The following is an 18,610-nucleotide window of genomic DNA, read 5'->3' on the forward strand; positions in this document are numbered from 1 at the left end:
TCTCCTTTCATCAATTAAATTCAATATTTCTTCTGTTACCCAAGGATTTCTACTAGACCTCGTCTTTTTACCTATTTGATCCTCTGCTGCCTCCACTACGTCATACCTCAGAGCTACCCATTCTTCTTCTACTGTATTTCTTTCCCCGATTCCTGTCAATTGTTCCCTTATGCTCTCCCTGAAACTCTGTACAACCTCTGGTTCTTACAGTTTATCCAGATCCCATCTCATTAAATTCCCACCTTTTTGCAGTTTCTTCAGTTTTAATCTACAGGTCATAACCAATAGATTGTGGTCAGAGTCCACATGTGCCCCTGGAAATGTCTTACAATTTAAAACCTGGTTCCTAAATCTCTGTCTTACCATTATATAATCTATCTGATACCTTTTAGTATCTCCAGGAGTCTTCCATGTATACAACCTTCTTTCATGATTCTTCAACCAAGTGTTAGCTATGATTAAGTTATGCTCTGTGCAAAATTCTACCAGGCGGCTTCCTCTTTCATTTCTTAGCCCCAATCCATATTTACCTACTATGTTTCCTTCTCTCCCTTTTCCTACACTCGAATTCCAGTCACCCATGACTATTAAATTTTCGTCTCCCTTCACTATCTGAATAATTTCTTTTATTTCATCATACATTTCTTCAATTTCTTCGTCATCTGCAGAGCTAGTTGGCATATAAACTTGTACTACTGTAGTAGGTGTGGGCTTCGTATCTATCTTGGCCACAATAATGCGTTCACTATGCTGTTTGTAGTAGCTTACCCGCATTCCTATTTTCCTATTCATTATTAAACCTACTCCTGCATTACCCCTATTTGATTTTGTGTTTATAACCCTGTAGTCACCTGACCAGAAGTCTTGTTCCTCCTGCCACCGAGCTTCACTAATTCCCACTATATCTAACTTTAACATATCCATTTCCCTTTTTAAATTTTCTAACCTACCTGCCCGATTAAGGGATCTGACTTTCCACGCTCCGACCCGTAGAACGCCAGTTTTCATTCTCCTGATAACGACATTCTCTTGAGAAGTCCCTGCCCGGAGATCCGAATGGGGGACTATTTTACCTCCGGAATATTTTACCCAAGAGGACGCCATCATCATTTAATCATACAGTAAAGCTGCATGTCCTCGGGAAAAATTACGGCTGTAGTTTCCCCTTGCTTTCAGCCGTTCGCAGTACCAGCACAGCAAGGCCGTTTTGGTTATTGTTACAAGGCCAGATCAGTCAATCATCCAGATTGTGGCCCTTGCAACTACTGAAAACGCTGCTGCCCCTCTTCAGGAACCACACATTTGTCTGGCCTCTCAACAGATACCGCTCCGTTTTGGTTGCACCTACGGTACGGCTATCTGTATCGCTGAGGCACGCAAGCCTCCCCACCAACAGCAAGGTCCATGGTTCATGGGGACGTTTGCCTTACTATTCGATTCGTATTGACTGGCAGTCTATAACCAGTTGTACTTTAACTTGAAAAATGAGAATTTGGTACATGTGTCGTCGCAACTTCCTCTGTTCTCGCGTCACTCGCGTACGTTCGGATGGTCGGCTCCCGCTCTATTGTAATGTGAGCGTTTACCGTTTCGCGGTTGGTTGGTTGGTTGTTTTGGGGAAGGCGACCAGACAGTGAGGTCATCGGTCTCATCGGATTAGGGAAGGACGGGGATGGAAGTCGGCCGTGCTCTTTGAAAGGAACCTTCCCGGCATTTGCCTGGAGCGATTTAGGGAAATCACGGAAAACCTAAATCAGGATGGCTGGACGCGGGATTGAACCGTCGTCCTCCCGAATGCGAGTCCATTGTCTAACCACTGCGCCACCTCGCTCGGTTCCGTTTCTCGGTCCATTGTCTGTTGTTGCCGCACATTACCTGCTTCACTCACCTGTGTTAACTGTTCTCTTCCCATTTGCTTCTGTTCCGTTTCGGTAATTATTGACACAATATCTTGTGGATATACGAATGGAATCTCATGAAATCTTTGTTTTCGCTACCGCTACGGAAGATGGCACGACTGACTTGTTTACTTTTGGATTACTGTCCATCACTATGTCGGATGATACCACCGATTCCGTTGCCTCACTACTGCTTTCTGCACGGTTCTCGATACACTGTTTAGGTTGTGTACGAAGTTGTTCATACTGTTTCTGAAATTTCGAGACGATGTATTCAATGCGTGTGTCGAATCTTTTTACTGCGGCTTGCCTGACACATTTTCTGACAATGAGCTGTTACACGATTTGTTGCGCTCTACCAGACGACTTACGTGTTAAATAATCAACTTTTTCATTAACATTAGACACTGCATCCGGAACCTGGTCAACGTCAGAACGCATCTTTTTCTGGTCAACCATTAACGACTGTATAAGCTCGCGCCAGTCTCTCACCTCTCTCCGGATTTTAGTAAACTGTTCATTAACTTCCGTTCGTAGCTTTTGATGATCTTCGCGGACTTTTTCGAACCCAGCATAGGTTTCAAATTTGACACTGTTTAAGCCGGCATTTGTCTCTATTTTTAAATTCGTTGTTTCGGTATTTAAATTTTCTAACCCTGCAATTCTTCCTGTTTTTAAATTCGCTGTTTCTGTTTTCAAGTCTGCTAACCCTGCATTTCCCTGCTTTACGACAGTAGCGAGTGGCTTCAATATTGCGAAGACACTATCTGACTCTTCGCCATCATCACCTGTCACTATTTGATGTAACGTTTGCCGTTTGCGTCTTTCACGTGGTGTTTCACCGACTTCCGTAAATAGTGCGGACGCACTTACACACATTCTTTCTTATGGAAACTGTTCCGCATGATTTAGAATCACTATATTTGGTTCAACGTACTGAAGTTGTTCATCCTGTGATTCTACTTCTGACCCACTAGATCCGTCATTTGTTTGTTTTTGTTCATTCTGAGGCTGTGATACTGTCCGCAGCTCGTGGTCGTGCAGTAGCGTTCTCGCTTCGCACGCCCGGGTTCCCGGGTTCGATTCCCGGCGAGGTCACGGATTTTCTCTGCCTCGTGATGGCTGGGTGTTGTGTGCTGTCCTTAGGTTAGTTAGGTTTAAGTAGTTCTAAGTTCTAGGGGACTGATGACCTCAGATGTTAAGTCCCATAGTGCTCAGAGCCATTTGAACCATTTTGAACTGTGATACTAATCGAGAAACTACCACCATTCACTCTGCACTATCACCACGTTCCGTTCCGTGACTCGCACCCAGTACTTTTTGTTGTACATCAGTCTCTGTGCTGTAAAGATCTTCAGTTTGCCCTATCTACGATAATCTACCCTCTCCCGCCATCTCCGATCGTCTAACTAACCTCTGTCTTTCTCGAAATGCGCGAACCTGTGCTCTCGCCAACATCAAGTTATAAGATCTCATACGTTTCCAAAATATCGTAGAAAGTTTCTTAGACTATGTACAAATCATTAGCAACGCCGTTCACGGTTTGTAGAACTGCAAACCAATTCAACAACGCCGTGAATAACTTCTCGCTCACCAGCGATGTCATGCACAAGCTACTTTTACACCAACATTAACATTATCTTATTTATTAACACAACTTTTCTACAGAATGAGATTTTCACTCTGCAGCGGAGTGTGCGCTGATTACAAACTTCCTGGCAGTTTAAAACTGTGTGCCCGACCGAGACTCGAACTCGGGACTTTTGCCTTTCGCGGGTAAGTGCTCTACCATCTGAGCTACCGAAGCACGACTCACGCCCGGTACTCACAGCTTTACTCCTGCCAGTATCTCGTCTCCCACCTTCCAAACTTTACAGAAGCTCTCCTGCGTTGAGATACATCTGTTACATAGTGGATGCGAAGAACGTCTCTTGCGATTTTCTCGGTATTGCGAGAGTAGTGCACCTTACTACTCGCACATTACGTTGTTTTAATCGCTCACTAAAGATGCCCGCGAAAGGCAAAAGTCCCGAGTTCGAGTCTCGGTCGGGCACACAGTTTTAATTCACCAGGAAGTTTCATATCAGCGCACATTCCGCTGCAGATTGAAAATCTCATTCTGGAAACATCCCCCAGGCTGTGGCTAAGCCATGTCTCCGCAATATCCTTTCTTTCAGGAGTGCTAGTTCTGCAAGTTTCGCAGGAGAGCGTCTGTAAATTTTGGAAGGTAGGAGACGAGATACTGGCAGAAGTAAAGCTGTGAGTACCGGGCGTGAGTCGTGATTCGGTAGCTCAGATGGTAGAGCACTTGCCCGCGAAAGGCAAAAGTCCCGAGTTCGAGTCTCGGTCGGGCACACAGTTTTAATCTGCCACGAAGTTTCAACTTTTCTACACTTTGGATCACACATTTATGCTATTCTGAGCACTATACATACACATACATTGGGTAACCTCGTCACAAAAACAACAAAATTTTTTTTTCAATTAAAAAATTTTAATTTTTCTTTCTAATTTGACTAATTGTCATCCGGGCAGACCAATGGCCATCGTGGCAGGGTCGCCAATCTGTGAGGTCTTGAGGGAAGAACAACAACTGTGTAAATTGTAAGTAATTTTCGTTTTAATGTTGCAATCTTATCACAAAAAAATGGGTTCTGAGCACTACGTGACTCAACTTCTGAGGTCATTAGTCCCCTAGAACTTAGAACTAGTTAAACCTAACTAACCTAAGGACATCACAAACATCCATGCCCGAGGCAGGATTCGAACCTGCGACCGTAGCGGTCTTGCGGTTCCAGACTGCAGCGCCTTTAACCGCACGGCCACGTCGGCCGGCAATCTTATCACAGAAATACACGCAATTGCAAAATTTACAATGTGACAATGTTACGAAAGTTGTCAAATGAACGCAGCTCGTCATCAGAAACTGAAATAATCCTAAACACCACAATCGTAAACTTAAACTAGAAGTTTATTTACAAAATTATTCCTGCGACTACGTCATGAAGTTGGGCTGTACTACGATAAACCATCGAATTCCAGTTCAAAGCTAGTTTCTATTTAGGATGACAATGAAGTCCACGGAGGAAGGTTAGTTTTGTTACAACTTGAGCGAACGATTACCCAAGATCGCTCGAGTTTACAATGGGCGCAAGCTGGTGAATCAACAAGTTTATGCCTCTGCTCGCGGTATTTACCTTAGCTGTGATTAGCTGTCGTCTGCATGGCTGCTCTAGTGCCCAGAAATTCCTATAGAAATTGGTAAGCCTTTGCAGATTTTTGCAGCAGAAACTCTTCCTATGTTTCTCGTTATGCGAGAAATCGTGTACTCATCCCTAGTCTTGGAATATAGAGATATGCACGTGCATGGCTGGAGCAGTGTGCATATTAAAATGCCCTCTCTGTCCTCACAAGAACAATTAACGAACTGAAATGATAATTAAATCAAGACCATAACCTCCCTACAGGCGTTCGTATATATCAACAGGGACACTTGAAAATGTGTGCCCCGACCGTGACACAAACCTGGGACCTCTTGCTTACATATGAGGATGGTATCTATTCTTTCGTACATGTCCGAAAGAACAGATACCATCTTCTTATATTTAAGGCTAACCTTCTTCTGCGCGGATGGACACGCATTGCCCGAACTCTTACGGACTCAGTAAGATTGTCTGCCATGAGTAATGAGTGTGATGCGCAGGAGCACTACGAATGTACTGTGCGGACATTAGGTTGGGAATGTGGGTCTCACCTGGAGCATGCAAGGGATACAACCCTGCAGTCGCACTATCCTCTGTGGCCTCGGTGTCTAAGATGGATAGAGTATCTGCCATGTAAAATGGTTCAAATGGCTCTGAGCACTATGGGACTTAACATCTTAGGTCATCTGTCCCCTAGAACTTAGAACTACTTAAACCTAACTAACCTAAGGACATCACACACATCCATGCCTGAAGCAGGATTCGAACCTGCGACCGTAGCAGTCCCGCGGTTCCGGACTGCAGCGCCTAGAACCGCACGGCCACCACGGCCGGCTCTGCCATGAAAGCAGGAGGTCCCAGGTTTTAGTCCAGGTCAGGGCACACATATTCATCTGTCCCCACTGATGTATATCAACGCGTATCGGCAGCTTAGGGTCTCGATTTAGTTATCATTTCATTCTAGAGAGCTGAACAGTCACCAATGATATCTGTTCTTTTGGACATGTCCAAAAGAACTGTCACCATCCGCATATAATTAACTAACTGGCTGGTTCGTTTCTCCCCAGTTGGAGATCAACGATGTTACAGCTATGTAGCTAACTGAATGTCAGCCGCAGTGAGTGCAGTGTTGACTCAAATTTCTCCTCTGCGTCGTACAGAGCGTTATGCTGCACTTGACGCTAGTTCAGAGAAGAGTCCCTGAAAATTTCACTCTTGTCTTTCTCGTAGCCGGTCTCGCCACCTGGGTTCTTTCGTTCTCCATGTCACGGCTTTTATCGACCAATAGGAGCATTCCTCTTATTTTGTGGAAACTCTGTCTTGCCAATCACAATTGCCCTTCCATTAAATGCGTCGAAATTTTGGCACATTACTCCTTCCTAGTTCGTTTCCGGTAATTGGACGTTTTGTGCCCACCCCAGACGCCTAAAAGTTACATGTGTCCATCACGTGTGTACCATTCGCTGGTCACGTGATCAACTACATGACTGGCTTTATTCTTATCTATTTGGAATTCAGAAAAGCAGTTTTCTAAAGCTTCTTTCTGTCAAACTTCAGGTGGCACGTTACTTGCTCTCCAGTATGCGTCACCTTCCGGTTGCTGACTCCCACCGTGTGACGCCCCCTAAGAGCTTCTCTTGGTGCCTCCTGTAGTGTGGCCTATGCTTCTTCCCACGCCCATTTCCACACAAATCGTTTCCTCTCGCTGCTTATTTCACCTTCTGCTCCTTGATATGCTTTATATAGGAGTGGTGTGTTAATACCGTCGATTGAGTGTCATCCCTTTTGCATTACGTACTTATGGGCAAATCTGCTCTTGACTGAAAAAGTAAGTTAAGTGTCATATTCGCCTTCACGTTACGATTAATATAAGTGTTATGTAAGGAGCGAAATTGACCTTCATTTATTCTGCCACCTTACATTTGTCACCATCTATCTTGTAGCGGTGGGCGATGGACTCTGCGTAGGGGTACATTTTGTATTTTAAAAAATGGAAAACGCTCATGGTGTTGAGTATAATCTTTACATTTCTTAATCGCCTTCGTCCATTTGTTCACATAGAACTAACAAGGCATTCGGGAGGACGACGGTTCAATCCCGCGTCCGGCCATCCTGATTTAGGTTTTCCGTGATTTCCCTAAATCGCTCCAGGCAAATGCCGGGATGGTTCCTTTCAAAGGGCACGGCCGACTTCCTTCCCCATCCTTCCCTAATCCGATGAGACCGATGACCTCGCTGTCTGGTCTCCTTCCCCAAACCAACCAACCAACCAACTAACAAGGAGAGGCCACGACACTGGGCTCACGGATTTACTTCTGACTTTTTACACCTTTAGCAGGCTATTAAAACAATACGATGTGCAAGTAGTAAAGTGCTCTACTCTGGAATTGCGGGAAAATAGCAAAAGAAGTTTTACGTCTCTGCTATGTAACTGATTCGTTTCTCATGTTAGTGCTTTTGGGAGTCAAGTGGTAAATATTTAAGCTTTGTAATATAGACGTATAAGAGGGGAAATCCCGACTAAAGCTCAAACCTTCATTTTGGTAGTATACAGAAGCGTAGCTTCTGTGATATTCAAAAAATTGGCTCCTACACCATTTGCTCTTGCTTCACTACCAACGTCTCACCGCTTCGCAGGCTAACTGGCAAATGGGGTCTGCCTCTGTGTCTGCAGCTCCAAGCGTCGATGTACAAAGCACTTAACAGGTACCGTACCAGATTGTTCATATAAGGGATTTTGCAAATCACGGCAGGCACACATTTTCAGGAAAACTCTATGCGTTTCTTCGTTCACTGGTCGATAGTAACAAACTACACTACTGGCCATTAAAATTGCTACACCACGAAGATTACGTGCTACAGACGTGAAATTTAACCGACAGGAAGAAGATTCTCTGATATGCAAATGATACGCTTTTGAGAGCATTTACACAAGGTTGGCGCCGGTGGCGACACCTACAACGTGCTGACATAAGGAAAGTTTCCAACCGATTTCTCATACACAAACAGCAGTTGACCGGCGTTGCCTGGTGAAACGTTGTCGTGATGCCTCGCGTAAGGAGGATAAATGCGTACCATCACGTTTCCGACTTTAATAAAGGTCGGGTTGTAGCCTATCGCGATTGTGGTTTATCGTATTGCGACATTTGTGCTCGCGTTGGTCGAGATCCGATGACTGTTAGCAGAATATGGAATCGGTGGGGTCAGGAGGGTAATACGGAACGCCGTGCTGGATCCCAACGGCCTCGTATCACTAGCAGTCGAGATGACAGGCATCTTATCCGCATGGCTGTAACGGATCGTGCAGCCACGTCTCGATCCCTGAGTCAACAGATGGGGACGTTTGCAAGGCAACAACCATCTGCACGAACAGTTCGACGACGTTTGCAGCAGCATGGACTATCAGCTAGGAGTCCATGGCTGCGGTTACCCTTGACGCTGCATCACAGACAGGAGCGCCCGCGATGGTGTACTCAACGACGAACCTGGATGCACGAATGACAAAACGTAAATTTTTCGGATGAACCCAGGTTCTGTTTACAGCCTTATGATGGTCGCATCAGTGTTTGGCGACATCGCGGTGAACGCACATTGGAAGCGTGTATTCGTCATTGCCGTACTGGCATAACACCCGGCGTGATGGTATGGGTTTCAATTGGCTATACGTCTCGGTCACCTCTTGTTCGCATTGACGGCACTTTGAACAGTGGACGTTACATTTCAGATGTATTACGACCCTTGGCTCTACCTATCACTAGAAACTCTATATTTCAGCAGGATAATGCACGACTGCATGTTTCAGGTCCTGTACGGTCCTTTCTGGATACAGAAAATGTTCGACTGCTGCCCTGGCCAGCACATTTTCCAGATCTCTCACCAATTGGAAACGTCTGGTTAATTGTGGCCGAGCAACTGGCTCGTCACAATACGCCAGTCACTACTCTGCTCCATGGGCAGCTGTATCTGTGCACGCCATCCAATCTCTGTTTGGCTTAATGCGCAGGCGTATCAAGTCCGTTATTACGGTCAGAGGTGGTTGTTCTGGGCACCGATTTCTTAGCATCTATGCACCCAAATTGCGTGAAAATGTTATCCCACGTCAGTTCTAGTATAATATATATGTCCAATGAATACCCGTTTATCATCTGGATTTTTTCTTGGTGTAGCGATTTTAATGGCCAGTAATGTAGTTTGTCCTAGCAATTAAATTTAATTTAAAATAATATATAGTAAAATGACATGAATTCAATAAAACTTCAAGCAAATACACGTTTTTTATTATAGTGTATCAAAAATGTCATATGAATTAAATAATACGCTGCGCGGAATTAGCCGAGCGGTCTGAGACTCTGCAGTCATGGACTGTGCGGCTGGTCCAATAAAACTTCAAGCAAATACACGTTTTTTATTATAGTGTATCGCAAATGTCACATGAATTAAATAATACGCTGCGCGGAATTAGCCGAGCGGTCTGAGACTCTGCAGTCATGGACTGTGCGGCTGGTCCCGGCGGAGGTTCGAGTCCTCCCTCGGGCATGGGTGTGTGTGTTTGTCCTTAGGATAATTTAGGTTAAGTAGTGTGTAAGCTTAGGGACTGATGACCTTAGCAGTTAATTCCCATAAAGTTTCACATTTTTCAAATGATTCGACCAGCATGAGACTTTCACTCTGCCGCTGAGTGTGCGCTGATATGCAACTTCCTGGCAGATTAAAACTGTGTGCCGGACCCAGACTCGAACTCGAGACCTTTCCGTTTCGCAGGCAAGTGCTCTACCAAGTGAGCTACCATAGCACGACTCACGCCCCGTCCTCAAAACTTTACCTCTGCCAGTACCTCGTCTCCTACCTTCCAAACTTTACAGAAGCTCTCCTCCTGCCATGAAGTTTCAATACGACCAGCGATTAAAAAATAAGGTTGAACACAAGTGGAAGTGTGACTTGATGTACATTCGTCTGAAGTAGCTCGAACACTAACCACTGGACCACCACGAACTCTTACATGCAGTATCTGCCTAGAGATACATCTGTTACATAATGGATGCGAAAAACGTCTCTTGCGATTTTCTCCGTATTGCGAGAGTAGTGCACCTTACTACTCGCACATTACGTTGTTTTAATCGCCCACTAAAGATGTCGAAGTCTGAAGTAAATCTGTGATATCAGCGTTATGGCTTCCCTTTGCAAGAATTTAGTTGTCAGCTCTCTTTTATACCTGTCACAAAATATTCTGAAATCAGGGAGCACAGACTGAAGTTACATCCAGTCAGCTCCTTCAGCGGATGACTACCAATGTGTGCAGAACACATTCGAATATAAAACCATGGCTTTCTAGCTTTGATTTGTATCAGCAACATATGGCGAAAATATACAGCTCTACTTCCGATATATCCCATGTACTTCCTCCAGGATGGAAAGAACTATCTTTATCCTTCCACGGTTAACAATAATTATCCTTCCACGGTTAACAATAATTTCAACATCTTACCTATATTTCATACGCATAAACTTATGACCGAAAACGTAATATGCCAGGCGACTACGTTCTCGACTGCAAACTTCACGTTTAGAACCTATAGAAGAAGCCTGCACACTGGAGAATGTAAAAAAGCACGTTATTTAACTTCTTCCGCTAAAAGTATAAGCTGCAAAAAAATGGTTCAAATGGCTCTGAGCACTATGGGACTCAACTGCTTTGGTCATAAGTCCCCTAGAACTTAGAACTACTTAAACCTAACTAACCTAAGGACATCACACACATCCATGCCCGAGGCAGGATTCGAACCTGCGACCGTAGCGGTCGTGCGGTTCCAGACTGTAGCGCCTTTAACCGCTCGGCCACTCCGGCCGGCTATATAAGCTGCACTGAGAGACCAATTACAGAGAAACAGCTTTCTTTCATTTAGATAATACACTTTTTAAGTCGCTTGTGGTGACCCGACAGTTGCATCGTAGGATCAATGATATGAATCGCTGACGACATTACTATCCTCAGCAAAAGCGAACGAGAATTACAGTATGTTTGACCTGAATGAACAGTCTACTGAGTACAGAATGTGGACTGAGAGTAAATCGATGAAAGGCGAAAGTAATGAGAAGTGGCAGGAACGAGAGCAGCGACAAACATAACATCAGAACTGGGGATCACAAGGCACATGAACTTAAGGACTTCTGCTACCGTGGGAGCAAAATAACCCGTTGTGGACGGAGCGATAAGAACATGAAAAGTAGACTAGCATTGGCAAAAAGGTCATTCCTGGGCCAGAGGAGTCTGTTAGTATCAAACATACGTCTTTATTTGAGTAAGAAATTCCTGAGAACGTACGTTTGGAGCACAGCATTATGTGGCAGTGAAACACGGACCTTGGAAAAGCCGAAAAAGAAGAGAACCGAAGCATTTGAGATGTGGTGCTACACAAGAATGTTGAAAATTACGTGCATGAATAAGGTAAGTAGACCACTTAGAAGAAGGGACAGGATGATAGGACAAAAAAAAGCACTCTCTCACTCTCTGTGGCCCCAGGCGGTAGACATACGTGTCGTTGTCGTATCGCTCTCATCCCAGTGTAAACCTAATCAGTTACGTCGTTTCAGCTACGATTCTATTCGCTCCACCAAAGCGGTTTCTTCTTCGTCGTACAGTATACCGTGTCAGCTCAGCGAGAACCTCTCCTTGTTGATCGTGTAAAGTGCAAGCTGTGGCTCTGTTTACCACTGACAGCTCCAACAATGGCGCACCTGTCCTGCGGCAGCGCCCTGTAGTGGCCACAGCGAGGCATCGGTGCCTCCGCAGCTAGAGTTAGTGTACCGGCCGCAGCCGCGGTCCAGAGGGCTTCCGGTCCGGCCGACGAGTGGACGTGTCGCGCGCCAGCTGCAGCCGGCCGGAATGCAATTAGGCAATTATGCCGGCACTCGGCCCTAATAGCCGCGGCGCGGTCGTAATATCGGTGTCGCCTCTGGCCGCACAGAGCCACGCCACGCGCCGACCGGCTTGGCTGCCTGCAGCCCAGCCTACACTTGTCAGCTAATTGCCGCGGCCGCCGCGTGAGCGCGCTGCCCCCGCGCCACCGTCCTCCTCGTCGTAATTGGCAACCAACAGTCGGACACGTCGTCAGTGGTTCGTAATTTACTGCCCGCAAACCCTATTACGACATCCGCCCCTTTCGAGGAAAGTATCAGGACCATACATTTTTCTCTTTATAGAGTCTATAAACATCTCATTAAGTTCAGAAAGGTCCGATCAACGCAGTCAATTTTCTATCAATTACCATCAGTTCTTCCGCTTCCACAGTTCAAGCAAATTCATTCTACATTTCCACTACTCAGTCTCTGCCGATTCATGTTTCTAGCGTATCCTCCCCATTCTCGGTAAATATTAATGTTCTTCATTCGCAAAAAGTGAATTTCTCAAACAATTTCAAAAAGGGTTCAAATGGCTCTGAGAACTATGGGACTTAACTTCTGAGGTCATCAGTCCCCTAGAACTTAGAACTACTTAAATCTAACTAACCTAAGGATATCACACACATCCATGCCCGAGGCAGGATTCGAACCTGCGATCGTAGCCGTCGCACGGTTGGAGACTGAAGCGCCTTTAAACGCTCGGCCAGATCGGCCGGCTAAACAATTCCCCAGACATGCTTGTGAAGTAATTGTTTCATATTTTAGGACTTACTGTACAGTTTCAAAACATTTCAGCCATCGTCCCATTCCTAAAAGGAACGCAGTCTAATCTAGGTGGTCGTGCCATTTGCTTCAGCTTTACTTCATTAACTCAGTAGATTTCACTGGTATATTTTGTATTCTGTAATTTCCAATAGGAAGTGAAAAGGAACAGTGATCAAGCGCGTAGAAGCAACATAAACGTGGTGCTTTGCGAAGTTCGAACTTTTATCTTGCGGGAGTGATTAATGAAAATTTTGTATCATATTTCAGGTGTACTTCTACACAGACGTGCATGTGGATAACTACAGATATCACTCAAAACACTAACTGTATAGAAGTAACCACTGATGAAGGCCAAAAACTGCGGATATCTTTTTGGGCATTACATAAAGCAGATTTTGCATAATGGATGGGACTGTATTTCCACATTTTAGCCTGCGAACACAATTGCTGTTAGAACTTGAAAACCGAACGATGATCATTTCATCAATCTTACGAAACGACTTAGCTCATCTGATATATCCTGCTGTCTCTAGAACTTTTATAGTTACATCACTTTGCCTTGTGAATTGAAAGTGGGAGTCGTTTCAACGAACTTCGAGGAATTCAGTCTGAAAGCAAAAGAACCAGTATTCTTTCTGGTTTTATTTTCCCAGAGCATAAATTCTGCTTACTTTTGTGTCTCCTAAAATAAAAAGAAATTATTCCCCAGTACTTTATCTGCTCCACAATCGTAAAAAAACTTCTGTACTACTTCCTATTTCACATCTTTGTCTAAGCGTCTAAAATGGTGGTCGTCTTCATGCCACTCGTCAGTAGAATAACTTAAGAACTGACTCACTAAACATTGCAACTGTCGAGCGTAAATATGTATCAGGGGATGTAAAAGTAATACTTGATGAAAATGCTTTATTCTTGCACGTCACATGTTAGTTAGATTTATTTCGTACAAACTGCATGAATTCTGGGTGTTACTGTGCTGCCAAAGCTCTTAAGAACCTAAAACAGGCAGGTGATATTTATTAGCAAGTTTTTACTTTCTGTTATGAAATATTATCACCAATAATATTACTAAGGTTACTTGTACAGCTCATGATGCGCAACTAAGTATATCATAATCGCCAAAATTACTTTTCATGTCTACTCATCCGGTTAAGGTATATCTTGTTAGAAACAATAGTACAGCAGTTGTTGATTCATTGACCAAAGAATTCTGTGTGCCTTCGGAGATAATGCACACAGAAATTTTTAAATGCAAGGAAGTAATAAAATAAAACGGAATTTTCAGTTGTCACCATCGAAGCTGACATACGGATCATCACGTTTTCGTTGCATTCTGAACAAATATGATCTTGCTAGTCAATTTCATTTTTCCTCATTGTTCTTAAACTATCACTTTATATGTGTGTTTGACACTGTTCTCATTCCTTTACACTGCTGAACCAATAGATTGACCTCCACCTACCTGTCACCAACAAAGTGTTTTGTAAACTTTTCTCTGGTTCATTTATTCTTTGTTTAAATATGAATGAACTTTCAGTTTCAAGCATAAATGTATAACATGGGAGCACCCTTGGCTGACACTTTACAAATGGAACTGGACATCCACTTTAATTGATACATACCAGAACAAACACACACACCAGAACAAACATACACAATGCTCCACCGATTTAGCCAGGGATACATTGCACATAATTTATTAGAATTTACTGATTAGCGTGTGGAAAACGGTTTAACTTCCTCGTCCAAATTACGCTCTGCAGCAGAGGTATATTACCAGTAATTTGTTTTCGGTTTAGTATAAATATAACGTTGGAGCATTACTCAGCTCACATATGATTAAATTTACATTCACATTTTGTCTGGGAATTATCCTCCAGAATTTAATTATTTACATTTACTGGATCTTCTGTAGCCAATAATCCACGATACTCGTCCATACTATGTACTGCTCCAGATGAATGCCGTCAGGGAATTACTTCAAATGAGTATCAGAAAACATTAGTGCCCGTTACAAGCTAATCATGTTTCCCATCTTACTCAGTATACACATCAACAAATACTCATTGACATATTCTAGGCTTCATATTTTTAATCTGGGTCATACCATCCCGAATTTTATTGTTTCCATTTACTGATACCGGCGTGGCTAAGGATTCAGTTTCCTTGTCCATGCTATACTATGCAAGAAATGTATTATTTCAATGACTTAATTTTAGTGTCATATAGGTACCTAATTTCATTAGAGCCCTTACAGTACACAGTTTGATTGTTGATCAAGTGGTTCACTTTACACAGTACAAACGTAGACCACGTGTATCCATATATATGCAGGCAGCAGATCGAAAGTTATTGATATAGAACATCGTAACGTGTTTTAAAGTCGACGTGAAAAAATCCGTAGCATATCGATGCTGAAGTCAGTACTGTTAACTACAGACACCGAGTAGGTACTGTGTGTTTGCAAATAAACTTCGTCTTTGATTTGCCCAAAAGCACAGAAGATATGGACATCTCACCATTGGCGTTGCTTTCATAGGTTGGTCAGCTGCTGTGGCCGAGCGGTTCTAGGTGCTTCAGTCCGGAACTGCGCTTCTGCTACGGTCGCTGGTTCGAGTCCTGCCTCGGCATGGATGTGTGTGATGTCCTTAGGTTAGTTAGGTTTAAGTAGTTCTAATTCTAGGAGACTGATGACCTCAGATGTTAAGTCCCATAGTGCTTAGAACCATTTGAACCATTTTCATATGTTGTTCCACAGGAGCGGCTGCTGTATGAGTCTGAAATTGAATAATTTCGTTTTAAAAATTGTTCCTGAGAAAATTCCTTGTTGAATACACTAGTATTTAAGTTCTGCTTAGATATCGCGTTGATAGAATCTCGGGCATGTCGCGCATGAATATTAATGAAAAGAATGTCATTGGTATGTTTTTTTTTGTTTTTGTTTTTGTTTGATATAGGTGAATTGGGCAATTCTGAACACAATATCTCCTATCTCAAAGACTTCAACAAATTTTTCGCCTGTGGTTGGTAATCAAAACGACATGGGTCCCGCGATAGAAACAGGCGACGGCCTAAATTTTGAAAACAAATTATCAGCAATGGAGGCCGAAGACTTTCGATTTAGGGATTCACCCTCGCTCTGCAACGGCCTGACCAGAAAGGGCTGATAAGTGGACAGGTGCTCAGGGCATTCTGCTGCCCTTTGGGTGGGAATCTGTCACAAAAAGGCGGAAGAATCAGCAATGATCAACGATATGAGCATACAGAAAGCAATTGTTGTTGTAGTGGACTTCAGTCCTGAGACTGATTTGATGCAGCTCTCCATGCTACTGTATCCTGTGCTAGCATCTTCATCTCCCAGTACCTACTGCAACCTACATCCTTCTGAATCTGTTTAGTGTATTCATCTCTTGGTCTACCTCTACAATTTTTACCCTCCACGCTACCCTCCAATACTAAAGTAGTTATCCTTTGATGCCTCAGAATATGCCCCACCCACCGATCCCTTCTCCTAGTCAAGTTGTGCCACAAATTTCTCTTCTCTCCAATTCTATTCAGTACCTCCTCATTAGTTATGTGATATACCCATCTAATCTTCAGCATTCTTCTGTAGTACCACATTTCGATAGCTTTTATTCTCTTCTTGTTCAAACTATTTATCGTCCACGTTTCACTTCCATAGATGGCTACACTCCATACAAATACTTTCATAAACGACTTCCTGGCACCTAAATCTATACCCGATATTAACAATTTTCTTTTCTTCAGAAACGCTTTCCTTGCCATTGCCAGTCTACATTTTATGTCCTCTCTACTTCTACCATCATCAGTTATTTTCCTCCCCAAACAGCAAAACTCATTTTCTACTTTAAGCCTCTCATTTCCTAATCTAATTCCCGCAGCATCACCCTATTTAACTCGACTACATTCCATTATCCTCGTTTTGCTTCTGTTGATGTTCATCTTATATCCTCCTTTGATGACACTGTTCACTCGGTTCAGCTGCTCTTCCAGGTCCTTTGCTGTCTCTGACAGAATTACAATGTCTTCGGCGAACCTCAGTGCTTTTATTTCTTCTCCATGGATTTTACTTCCCACTCCGAATTTTTCTTGTGGTTCCTTTACTGCTTGCTCAATACACAGATTGAATAACATCGGGAATAGGCTACAACCCTGTCTCACTCTCTTCCCAACTACTGCTTCCCTTTCATGGCCCTCGACTCGTATAACTGCCATCTGGATTTCTGTACAAATAGTAAATAGCCTTTCGCTCCCTGTATTTTACCTCTGCCACCTTCAGAATCTGAAATAGAGTATTCCAGTCAACATTGTCGAAAGCTATCTCTAAGTCTACAAATGCTAGAAACGTAGGTTTGCAATAGCAATAGAAAGCACTTTATGGAAGACACATAATGTATATCCAATGGTTAGATGGCCTGTAATAGAAACAGTGTCTCGATGATCTTTCCACTGGAAAAAGACTCCGGAATGGTCCTCATTCGGATCTTCGGCATGGGCCAGCCAATGGGGAGGTTACCATGATAAAATATCAAGAAGAGCGTCGGAAATATCAACAAAGAGTTAACGTCCTACAAGTCACAGCATGGAACATCAGAAGTTTCAACGTAGTTTGAAATCCAGATAATCGATAGGAAAACGCGATGGCTCATGTAGATATAGTGGAGGTTAGTGAAGTGAATGGAAAGAACATAAGGATCTCTAGTCAGATGAGTATAGGGTAATGTCAACAGCAGCAGAAAGTGGTACAACGGGGGTAGCATTCGTTATGAGGGTAATGTCAACAGCAGCAGAAAATGGTACAACGGGGGTAACATTCGTTATGAAAAGTAAAGTGTGGCAGTGAGTGCAGTAATAGGAATTTTCTCATTAGATTTGACAGCAAACCACTTACGTCAACAATAGCTCAGGTGTACATGCCGACATAGCAAGCAAAAGATAGAGAAAGTATGTGAGGATACTGAACGGATGATACAGTATGTAAAAGGAGATGATTAAGAAACAGAAGAAACGTTAGAGAAGAGTACGGGCTAGGCAGTAAGAATGAGAGACGGGAAAAACGTGTTCAGCAGTAAATTTCAGATGTAACAGCGAATACTCTGTTCAAGAATCACCAGAGGACGAGGTATACGTTGAAAAAATCCGAAGAAACGAGAAGATTCCAGCTGGGTTACATCTTGGTCACACAGTAATTCCCAAATCAGGAATTTTATTGTAAGGCGTACCCAAAAGTAGACACGACTCATCTCATAATTTACTAACGATGAAGGGTAGGCTGAAGTTTGAGAAAATTATACGGAAGCTTACTTCTGGAGGAAAGTGGGATACTCAAGTACTGAGGAATGATGAAACGTATTGGAAGTTCGCTAAGAATGTGGATACTGCGACAAGGAAAATCACGGCAGGCAGTTCCGTTAAACAGGAGTGGATGTGTCTAAAAAGTTCAGGACGGCAAGGCTGTAAAAACATTGGGTAACAGAAGAAATACTTCAATTAATCGACAAAAGAAGAAAGTACAAAAATGTTCAGGGAACGACAGGAGTATAACAACATAAATCCTTTAGTAGTGGAATAAATGTCAAATGCATGACAGCCATGGCGAAATGGCCGCAGGGAAGATGTGAAGAATTCGAAAAGGAAATGACGCAAGCATACGGAAAAGTAGAGACAAAATTATGTGAAATAAAGAGAAATATGGTAATAACAAGAGCGCAATGTGAATTACATTATTATTTTATTTATTGTATGGCAATACAGACATATAAGAAACAAACAGACAAATCACTAATATAAAAAACGTTAATAATTGCAAACCAAAATTACTAA

Source organism: Schistocerca nitens, chromosome 4 (genome assembly GCF_023898315.1).
Source record: "Schistocerca nitens isolate TAMUIC-IGC-003100 chromosome 4, iqSchNite1.1, whole genome shotgun sequence".
Lineage (NCBI taxonomy): Eukaryota > Metazoa > Arthropoda > Insecta > Orthoptera > Acrididae > Schistocerca > Schistocerca nitens.